Source organism: Lepisma saccharinum, chromosome 13 (assembly GCF_977018435.1).
Source record: "Lepisma saccharinum chromosome 13, izLepSacc3.1, whole genome shotgun sequence".
Classification (NCBI taxonomy): Eukaryota; Metazoa; Arthropoda; class Insecta; order Zygentoma; family Lepismatidae; genus Lepisma; species Lepisma saccharinum.
In genome coordinates this window covers 30,106,560-30,117,654 of record NC_139241.1, presented here as the reverse complement: position 1 = coordinate 30,117,654, position 11,095 = coordinate 30,106,560, and the positions used below count along the sequence as shown (strand labels likewise).

Genomic DNA, 11,095 nt, shown 5'->3' with positions numbered 1-11,095 from the left:
GGTCGTGGGGTCAAGAAATCAAAATTGTTGTCAAAGGTACATATTGACAACTACTGTCGTGAGTGGATGAACAAAAACATCAAATTGTATTCACTGAGAAGTAATCACAGAATACGGTTCGTACATTTTCTGTTGCTCTCGAAGCGCGGTTCTTTGCCTTCGAGAGCTGTAGGTTCATGTCCATCACATTTTCGTCCAAGACGTTTACAAGAGAATCTTTTTCTATGTCAGTTATAACATTATGCAGAATGCGAATTGCTTTAACAATATGAACAGCATGCTGTACACTAGTTTCAATTGGTTTCAATAGGATCCTAAATTTCGCAGAACTTATGCCGAAAGCACACTCCACTGTCATTCGAGCACGCGATAAACGATAATTGAAATATGAGGCGGCTGCATTATTTGAACTCTTCTTTTAGAATATGGTCTCATAAGATATGTTCGTAATGGAAATGCTTCGTCTCCTACAAACACAAATGGGTCTTTTTGATGGAAGTTGGACAGCTTCAAATCTTTTGGTAACGATAAGAAACCATTTTCGACATTTTGATAAAGTGCTGAGTTAGAAAATACTCCTGCATGACTTTCTTTGCCATATGCACCCACATCGATCATTAAAAATCTGCACCTTGCATCAACAACGGCCAAAAGCACCGAACTGGAAGCCATGTTCGTCGCAACTGCTCATCACAATCGCACGCAGTAACGTTGGACACTCCCGGCGTTCACGCACATATCTGCGGTGCGGCGCTCGCATCACACCGCACGCACCACGCTGCCCGTATCCACGTTGGACATAGCGTAACAGTTTGTGAATCGCGCCGCAGCTCTTATTACAAAACACAACAAGCTCCGGCAGGTGGACCGCTAACCACTACACCAAATTACCGTTTGGAGATTACCCGGACATTGGTAAGCTCTGCCAAACAAAACAAGTTTCCTTCTGTATCAATTTAACATTTTTATGAATTATATCTTGTATAATCTGACAGTGAAGTTGCGAGTGTGGAACTTCGATAGCTGCGTGAGGCAGCCATGTTGCTTCGCAACTTCCAGTTAGGCTGGTAACTGCAAGAAGAAGTAGCAGTAAAGATAATCGCCACCAGAGTTCCAGTTACGAGCTAACTGTACATTGAAAAACCGAAATTTTCACAAACTTCCAGTTACGTGCTAACATGAACCTTAACTGAACATTGAAAAACCGGCCCTAATTAGTGGCGTTCTAGCATAATTCCACAGTTCGAACAGCACTTTTCGTAGCTGAGGGGTTTGCAACGCTACCAAGGTTCGACCTGGCAATACTGTGTGTTTACAAAATGAATGTCTCGGGAAATAAGCTATGGTAAGTAATTTAAGAAAATGTGGATTATTTCACAGAACAGGAACTTCAATTGAAAAATGCACAGTAGCAAATCAGTACAGCCAAAGAAACAGTAGGGGAATTGTCGGCCCCAAGTTCCTATTGTTTAATTCCAAATTTATAATGATACACATATAATACTACTAATAAAGGGTACTACTTTACTATACCTGAGACACCTGGGAGTGATTTCTTTCGCACTTTTTTACATTGTTAACGTACTATTCTGCATTGCGGAACATTTCTTCAGGTGAAATAATGAATTTATAACGAAAATAATATCTATTTCTTACATTAACGAGTACTTACTGTTGTTCCTTATTTCCCACAAACCATCCACGGGTAGCCCCAAAAACCATTGACGTTAGCCCAAAAATTCACGATAGCCCCACGAACCATCACGGGGACGAGGTATGCCTACTAGGTTAGGTTAGGTTCCATTAGCACTCCTTTCGTTCAATTTAGCATATATGGACAACATTGTGGCGGCAGCAGCAATAGCGCATCAGAAATAGATTTTCGTATAAAACCACATGGATTCGCATTAAAATGGACCAAAACTACATTCCGGAACATGAACAACACTCCAGAAAATGAATTCCGTAAGTACTTTCTCCTGTAAATTTGAAGGAATCCGTCTCAGGTATAGTAAAGTGTTACCATGATTCTTTGTTTTCGAGCATCAATTCTTTTATTGTCATCTTGGATATGCTTGCATAAGCCACAATTTCAAATTTAATTTCTCTGCTAACTGATATTTAATGAACCTTTAATTGTGATAATTACAGTACGGACGCGATAAGACGCGGCGTGCATCAGAACGGCAGAACTTGACCAAATTCTATCTCCTCGTTGGCTGCCATGTGGCGGGGGGGGGGAGGGTGGTTTCTACGTTGCCACATTCGCACAAACACACGGACATGCTAGTCAGCTGTTCGGAAGCTCGGGGAAAAAAGCGTCACGCGAAACTAGCCACGTACGTATCAGTATCAATTTCCGTCGTAAAGTGATAATTTAACGAATCTAGAAGTTTGGGTAAAAATTTACTATCCTTCGGACACCTAATTTTTTCGTTTCATCAATTTTTGACATTCGTACTTACCTATCTGCTTCGCGGAACATTCCTGAAGGTGTATCAACATTGTTTTGATGAAATTTGAACTATGTTTCCTAACCTAACAGAACTAACCTATCCACGCGCCAATGGTTCGTGGGGCTAGCTATTCTCCGTCGGAGAATTAATTTTCAATGAACAACATGAATTTCAGCTATGAAACATTCCCACATCACACAAAACACCTTCCCGATGTTCGACAATGCTACAGGAACTTATTACAGTAAGTAGTTTCTTCTGGAAAAATAAATAAATGTGTCCGAAGGATAGTAAACAAGTACTGTACATTGCAAGCATCAGCTACCGGCATCTTTTTACTTATGTTGTATCGTATCACAATTACCAACAAAAGAAAATGCATCCTGTGTTATGAACAACACTGTGGCAAATCGTTCTCCTTTAATTTCATGCCGCCTCTCTTTGCCTTCTTTGGCACGCCGCGATTGTTGAAGCTTCAGAACATACAAATGAAATGTATTTCTTGAAAATTAGGGCAAATTACATACAACTTTGTTTCGTTAACACGTTTTTAAATTATATTTTGAGGAACCTACAAAAATTCACCTCTAAACAGAATTTTACAGAACTGAGTTACTGTATTACGGAGAATAATTTATCAATAACAAATCAATTGTGTGTAAATTGATTGATTGAGTTGGTGTTTTAAAGTCCACTTTATGCACACTACGGCTAATCTGGAATTGACCTACAGTTGGAAGTGGGATCCGAACCACTATGTGCCTCGACAGGGTATCAAACCCAGGACTACTTGATTACAAGGTGACAACACTTACCCTACCACTATGCCATCGGGGAGGCACATGTGGGTGTGTGAAGTGAGATAATTTTGGAAGCTATATGAGAATACAGGCTCTGGCAATACAGAGTTCAATAAATTACAACAAAACGCGTGGCAATTGCTCGATTTCCTTAACATTAATGATACATTTGGTACATGTGTCATTAATGCTTTGAGCTACCTGTATGTAAAAACATAAAAAATGAATGAAAGAACAGAAGTAGTAGTTAAAGAATCAGTTGTTTTTGCTTACCGGCTACCATTGCAGTGGCGCTATTCCAAGATCATCTTCATTGTTGGTTGGTAAAGGAACATCTTCATCTGAGCTACTACTGTCACTGCTGTCTTCCCGCCCGAGTGAAATTACAAAATCCTCCATTTGCTGCTCTTCAACTCCCTCCTTTTCCCATGCTTCGGAAATAATCTTCCTTGTGTGTTCTATAGCCGAACTCCACCTATCTGCTGTCACATCCCCGATAGCCTGTTCTGTCAATTGCAAAATTTTAGACTGTAAAAGGTGTGCTACCAGCCCTTTGACCTGTGCCCAAATAAGTTCAATGAGAACAATGGAAGTGTCCTGTTGTTGACTGTTTAACCAGATGTTTAATCCTCCTCGTGTTTCTGTGGGCTCGCGAAAATCCTGAAGTAGGTCAATCCATCCGGCAACAGCACGTTGCTACCAGAGTGGGTGGTTCCATGCCGCTTGCTAGCACGTCCCGACTATAGTGGGGTCATTTACCCACTGTACCCCATGGTGAGTTACGTCCAATTTTCTTTTAATCGACAGATTTCAGTGGTTCCAGATGTAGGAAAGCACAAATAACAGAGATATTTAATTGCAAAGAATGGTCCACGTAAGTTAAAACCTGCAATTTCAGAGTATTTTTGCCGCTTTTTGTTAGTAAAAATGGTTGGTAATTATGCGATATAGCCTGAACAACTCTCACTCGTTCATTTTAGCATTTTTCATTGATACTTACCTACTCTGCATTACGGAAGATTCTTTGAGGTGAAGTTATGCCTTTTTCCATAAAATAGTGTCAACTTTTCATATTACGAGTTGTTATTTGTCTTCCTTGTTCCGATTGGGTAACAGACAATATGGCTTGCACTCGTCATGGATCATTGCACGTTGTGCTTGTGTTTTGTCGATTGGGAGTGGGTATGCAGTGTTTCTACCTTCTTAACCGAAAAATACCTACTTTCGTGTTCATTATGTCATCACAAACCATTGACGGATAGCCCCAAAAACCATTCACGATAGCCCCAAAAACTATTCACGATAGCCCCAAAAACCATTTCCGTCAAGGTTAGGTTAGGTAAGCATAGTAAAAAAAAATTCTCGTAAAAAAAGGCACGTTTGGAAACACCGTGTGACTTTCGACGCTCGTGCCATCTGCAGGTACATAATGGAAACAACGGCAAAATGTTGTCGCTTTACAGAAAATGCAAGTTCCTTACATAGAAAGTGATTATTTCTTGTTCTGCAGCATTCTATGGTGAAGTTTTCTGTTTCCGCGAAAGAATATACCTCGAAGAACTTCGACAATGCTACAGAAACTGATTTCAGTAAGTAGTTTCTCCTGTACATTTGAAGAAATCTGTTCGGGCTATATCGCATATTTACCAAATGGGTAGTATGCTCACTAAAATAGGAAAAGAACACGTTCAAAATAACTATCAGTACCAAACCTAACCTAACTGTAAAATTATAGCTGCTGATGTGGAAAGTCATTTTGGGTGCTATATTCACTTGCGCGAAGCCTTCGGGCTGTTCTGCTACACGGTGAAGTAACACGCTAAGGTAACAGATGTAATTTTCTTCACAAGAACACATTTCCGGGAGCTAAAATCTGTACCAGTTAGATATAGTGAAAACACATTTAACTCATTTATTTCCGAATTATTTACATTTGTACTTACCTTATATGCATAGCGGAACATTTTTCAACTTCGGATTATGTTTTTTTTACTGAAAAAAACGTAATTTTTCACATTATAAGTATTTATTGGTTGTTGCTAATTCGCTTTTGTTACACACAATATGGCGGGCAAACCTTGACTCACGTCCATTGTCAGCTGATATGCAGTGTTTCCAAACTTATGAACCGAAAAATGCCGCACAAACAATTCACAAAGGGTTTTTAAACGAAAATTGATCCACAAACCATTCACGGAAGGCTAGGTTAAGTTCAGTTTAGGTTAGGCAAATATAGAAAATTAAATTTGAAAAAAAAAACGCTCTCACGTCATCTTGTAAAACTACCGGTGGTTGCTACACTAACACTTATTAACTGAAAAATGATGGTTTTTAGGCTAACGTTGATCCACAAACTATTCACGGAAGGTTAGGTTAGGCAAACAGAAAATTAAATTGAAAAAAAAAAAGAACCGCTCACACGTCATCTTGTAAAACTACACTAACAGGGGTTTACATATTCGAACGCACGGAACATTTGATTCACTTAGTTGACGGTAATGGTGGCATGACCCATGGTGCAACAGAGATACATTAATGTCGAAAATGACATTATTTACCTTCCAAATAAGTTGCACGAATGGAAAAAAACACTATTCCCAGCTTCCAAAAGTCCATAGGAACTCAATTCTGTAAGTACTTTCCTGTCATTTCTCCTGTAAATTTGAAGAAATCTTGTTTTCACTATCTCTAACTGTTACCCTAAAATCAAATGAAAATTTTCATAAACAATAAAATCTTAATAAGCCATGCAAAATATTTCACATATTCCCCAGGGGGTACAGAGGGTCAAGGGTACCTAATTAGTTTCTCAAAGCTTCGAACTTATTCCCACAATTTTTTCCAGTGTTTTAAAATCACTTCCATAAAACTTACAAAAAATCATTAAGCATTGGGAACTTTTACCTTGTTTTTGATATGGACAGCTGCTCTCCTCATCTTCATGTGCGTGGGGTGTGAAGAGGTATTACAATAAACGTTGTTTTCGTTGTTAGGTTACTGATATAATACTTGCAAACAAAACATTAAACAAAGTACTTTCTTGAAATCGTAGTACAATATTTATGTATCTTATATTTTTTTTCCACCCTCCGTTGCTATATGTTTGTGAGCATGATGCTCATGCTGGGATATAATTGTAAGTTTCTCAGGCCCAGAAAATGATATCACTTCCTGGTCTTGTGTAGCTGTAATTTGAAATGTCCATGGTCAGATGATAACAGTTTTAGGTTGCAGTATTTTTCTCTGTTATGTCATTCCATGTAAGATGGTACTCATGCTCTCAGATTTTGATGAAACTTGGCACATTGAATCCTCCCATGGTGGTGAGAAACCACATAATTTTTTTGTCTCTGAATTGACTAGTTTCATTTTTATAGCCCCTCAAACTTTCAGTGATTCATCCTTTCTTCCATTCACAGAGCCTCCAAGTGTGAGCTGCACTGTCTTAGAAAAATAATTCTATCTCCCTTATAAATTATTCAATCTTTTTAAAACTTCACAACAATGTTAACCAAACAATAAGGATTCCAGAAAAAAATATGCCAACTGATCATATTTATATTTTAGTACACTAATAAATTAATAAAATATTTTGAGTGACTTTTTTGGACCAAAAAACATGGTTTACTAAAAATTGAATTATCATTGAAAGGGCAATGCCAACACAAATATTTTTAAAATGAACTTAGATGCAGAAGGGGGTTCACGGAGCACACAAACCCCAACCGAAAATGGAAAAATTTCAATTTGTTTTCTTTTCTGAAATATAAAACACTACAGTTCATTATTTTACAAAGCAGCTATTTCCGTTCGTAAAGTCTTCACAATGCTTAAAATTTGCCAATTTCCCCCGACTGTTGACAAGAAAAGCTCACCAGGTTAGGCACGGAGAGCCCGGGGCACCTCTGGTGGAGTGAACTCCCTCTGCTGTATTCTTCCTGTGTTCTATCTAGCTTGACGGAAGAAGCCGAAAAAAAGCAAGAGGGAAAGCTGGGAATCAGAGCAAGTGCCCTTCCGAAAGAACACTCAACAGATGGCAGCAACTGTTCGGAGAATGCCGATAGCAGCCAAGGTGCGAGGTATTTTATTTTAAGTTTCGTTAGCTTCTGTATTGGGGAAAAGTAAGCAGTCGTCAAGATATTATAACGCAAGCACTGTTTGCATGTATTGTTATAGTAATTCCTAAGATCTTCGATGATTTGGCGTAATAGCCTATCTTTAATTTCCAATACATTTTGCCAAAAATTAAGGGCGCAAACTTCCTCAAGAACATTACAAATAGTTGTCATGCACCAAAACCTTTCATGCCAAAGGTTTTATGATTTAAAACACTGTATCACCAAAATGAGCAGATTTACACTTAACATCGACATTTAAAATTGTTGCTTAATCCTTCAGATAATGTCGACAAGTCAAAAAGAAAGACGAAGACACTGCTACTAGAAACTAATATTTATCTTGGCACATATGTAACCGAGTATGGATATTGAAAAAGATTATAATTGTTATAAACTCCTACAGGTAAATTTTAAAACAATAATTTTAAGTTTCGCGAATTGCTTTATTGTATTTCACTTTTTGTGCCACTTTTGGCTAATTTGCGAAGATGTGGATAAGTGATGAAATTGATGAAAGGACACTCACAAACATCCATGCCCAGGCCAGGATTCGAACCCGGAACCCCTGGCATCGTAGCACGATGTGCTAACCACTCTACTATGGGGGCCGACTTGCAAATTTTAATTCACAGCATGAAGTTTGAGCATTGCCAGAGACTTACTTACCAAGCTGCTGTGGAATTACAAGTGGCTATTGAATTTTTTTAAAAAAAATCAAACATATTCGTCGATATCATGGTTAGTGGAAATGGTGGAGGTTAATTCTTAGGAACAGGCAAAATAATTTCCAATTAGGAGAGAAGTAAGGCATTTCAATAATTTAAACGGGAAAAAATGTATTATTTACCTTAGTAATGTTTCCTTGTTTGAGGGCATTGACGGGCGAGGAGTGGGGGGTATTAAGCGGAAACTATAATAATTCACAGTAAATGAAAATTGGCCTGTGTTTTGTAAATGGATTTTCGGTGGGCATTTTGGTGGACTGGCTAGCACAGAAGAAGGTCCCAGGTTCATTTTCTTCATAAAACATGAATTATTATAATTATTCATATTTTTTTGTTTTACTTTAGTTTATTATTTTTTCCTTGTACACTAAAATTTATTAACGGAATATATTCTGACTTCACTAGAACAGTTCTGTACAGTTCAAATTTGTATAACTAAAATATAAATTATATTTATGCAATAAAGGAGAAAAGGTTTATTTAAAAAGCTGAGGAATCCTTAAACATTCGCATAAAAGATGACTAAGGTTTATTTTATTTATTATTATATATAATAACCCATGGTGTGACAGCCCTCGAAGAGCCTTGGCCTATTTCCCAACTGCCAGTCTCCCTCACACAATCCTACCTAGAGGTGTGGAGTACTTCAAGTGGTCAGCATGTGTTCTTTCTGAATTAGTGGTTGATGTATCAATGATTCACATTTGGGTGGTTTGGGTTAAACTTTCGTGGCTCGACATTCTGAGGTTATCCATGGCCTCCTTCAGTCACTCCCAATGCATGGTGGTGTGATGCATTTGATGAATGCCGCTTACCATTTTCTAGGGCTTTCCTGTATTCTGTCATAACGTCCAGATGAATGACGTTAATCAAATCGATCAGCATAGGTTTTTGTAGCCTTGTTTAAAACTTGGTAAACAGTGATATGTTTTTGCGAGTATTCACGCAGAATAGTTGATAGTTGTTGAGAGTGTCAACTTGAATAGTGTTAGCTCTTAATGTTTATTAAATTTGCTTATTATTTCTGTCCTCAGAAACTACACAAATACCGATATAATCTTGTTACTTGGCTAGTGTAGGGCACTCTAAAAACGGAAGTCATAGCTTCAATTCTTGGCTCAAATTTCGCCTTTTTGTATGCTCAATTAATCAGTTCTCCACATTTACCATTTTCTTCTCTGTGATTGTGGTCAACAAATTGGTTCTCAATGTATTTGTATCCCCCCCCCCCCAGTCTTGGAAGGGGGGTGTACAATTTTCTCTGAATTTAGGATGTGTGTGAACACCCAACGCCACGCGATGCCACTGTTTGGATGTATGATCTAACTTACACAGAAATAAAATTGATGGCTTTTTCATTCCTTCTGGAAATATTACACCTTATTTCTGAAAATTTTAAGAAATGGTTAATGGGTCATTCCACGCAAAATCACCCAGAGCAGGTGCTTCATAGTCATGAATTTGCTTCATTTTTTTTTTACTGATAGATACTTGGACTAATATGACAAATATGACTTGTCCAACAAATATGACGAAAGTTATAAATTTTTGAAAATTTGAAGATTTTCAGAAATTGGGTGGACGAACGAACACACCATGTAACACAAAACATGTCATATCTCGGAAACTATGTAGGGTATTTTGATGATTTAGGTATTGTTGGAGAGGAGAAGGACAGTCCTAACAGAAAATAACTATGTTCTCTTACCTACTCAGAAAGTAAGAAAAATCTTTAAATAAAGTAATATGTTGTGATAAAAGAAACACTCCATCTTGGGTAATTGTTTGATAAGGAGTCCCAGGTTTTACCACAATGAAAATTGTTACACAGCATATTCAATACATGTCAAACATAATATTAAAAATGAGATAGGTAATGTTTTTCTTGGTAAAAATATCACATGTTTCAGTATAGGGTGTATGAACCAATTTTCCACCGGAATGCATCTATATTTTTGACAAATGCCTAAAACACTCAGAAATTACCACTAGTATGAGTACACATAATATTGTTAGAAATATTGAATAAGTGGGAGAAGCATGATCTTACTCTTTTCTCTATTAATCTTCATGCCTTTCCTTTTAAGTTCGTCATACCATTCTTCCACTGTTTGCTGAAGTCTCTCAGGTGTATCTGATATCAGTATGATATCATCGGCATGCAATGGTGCTTGGAGATATACTCTATTTTCGTTCTATGTGTTCGTCGTTTGCATAGTTTACCATTTAGTCTAAAAATACATTGAATAGGATTGGACTAGGGCTGTCTCCTTGTTTTATGCCTTTCTCAATGTCAAATTCACCTGAGTGGTCGCCATCTACTCTAATTATTCCTACAGGGTTATTATATACAGTTTTTATTGCATTCAGTAGTCTTACTGGTACTTTCTTTGCCTCCAATGCTTCCCATACATATTGCCTGGGGACTGAATCAAAAGTTGCTTTTAGGTCTATAAAAGCTAGATATGTGTCCTTGCTTTTGGCAATTTTTTTCTCATAATCGTTCTTATAGTATATACATGATCTTGTGTTTGCCTTTTAGGGAAAAAAGCTGCCTGTTGCTCCTCCATATCTTCCTCTGCCACTTTCCTGAGACATCTTTCTAGTACCCTTGTGTATAATTTATAAGCAACTGATGAGAGGCATATTGCTCTGAAATTACAATAATATAATATCATAGCTTTCCTTTAAAGTTCTTCACACTATTCTTCCACTGTTTGCTGAAGTCTCTCAGGTGTATCTGATATCAGTACAATATCATCGGCATACAATAGTGCTTGGAGATATACTGGTCTTAATCGGCGAGTCGGCCCTGGATGCCGAACTATCTAAATGAAAATTGTTGTAAAATTGCTTGATTGATTTGTGGTTTTAAGTCCACTTTATGCACAGAAAGGCTAATCGGGACTGGACCTACAGTTTGAAGTGGGATCCAAACTACTGTGCCATGTGGAGAAAAAATAATTGAAATAGTTTGTTCGAACACAAATGCTTTA

At 37.6% G+C, this 11,095-nt stretch overlaps 1 protein-coding gene across 2 annotated transcripts in view; it reads left to right on the top strand.

The window, feature by feature from the left end:
* The first annotated feature begins 828 nt into the window (after nt 1-828).
* LOC145997223 (uncharacterized) overlaps nt 829-11,095 on the top strand; it is a 59,307-nt gene continuing 49,040 nt past the window's right edge. The window contains exon 1 of one of the 2 annotated variants that reach the window (XM_083134001.1): nt 829-915. The gene's annotated coding sequence lies outside the window, so the exon portion shown is untranslated. Of the gene's footprint in view, nt 916-7,288; nt 7,329-11,095 lie in introns of those variants that run through there. The other variant, XM_083134003.1, reaches the window with a different exon arrangement.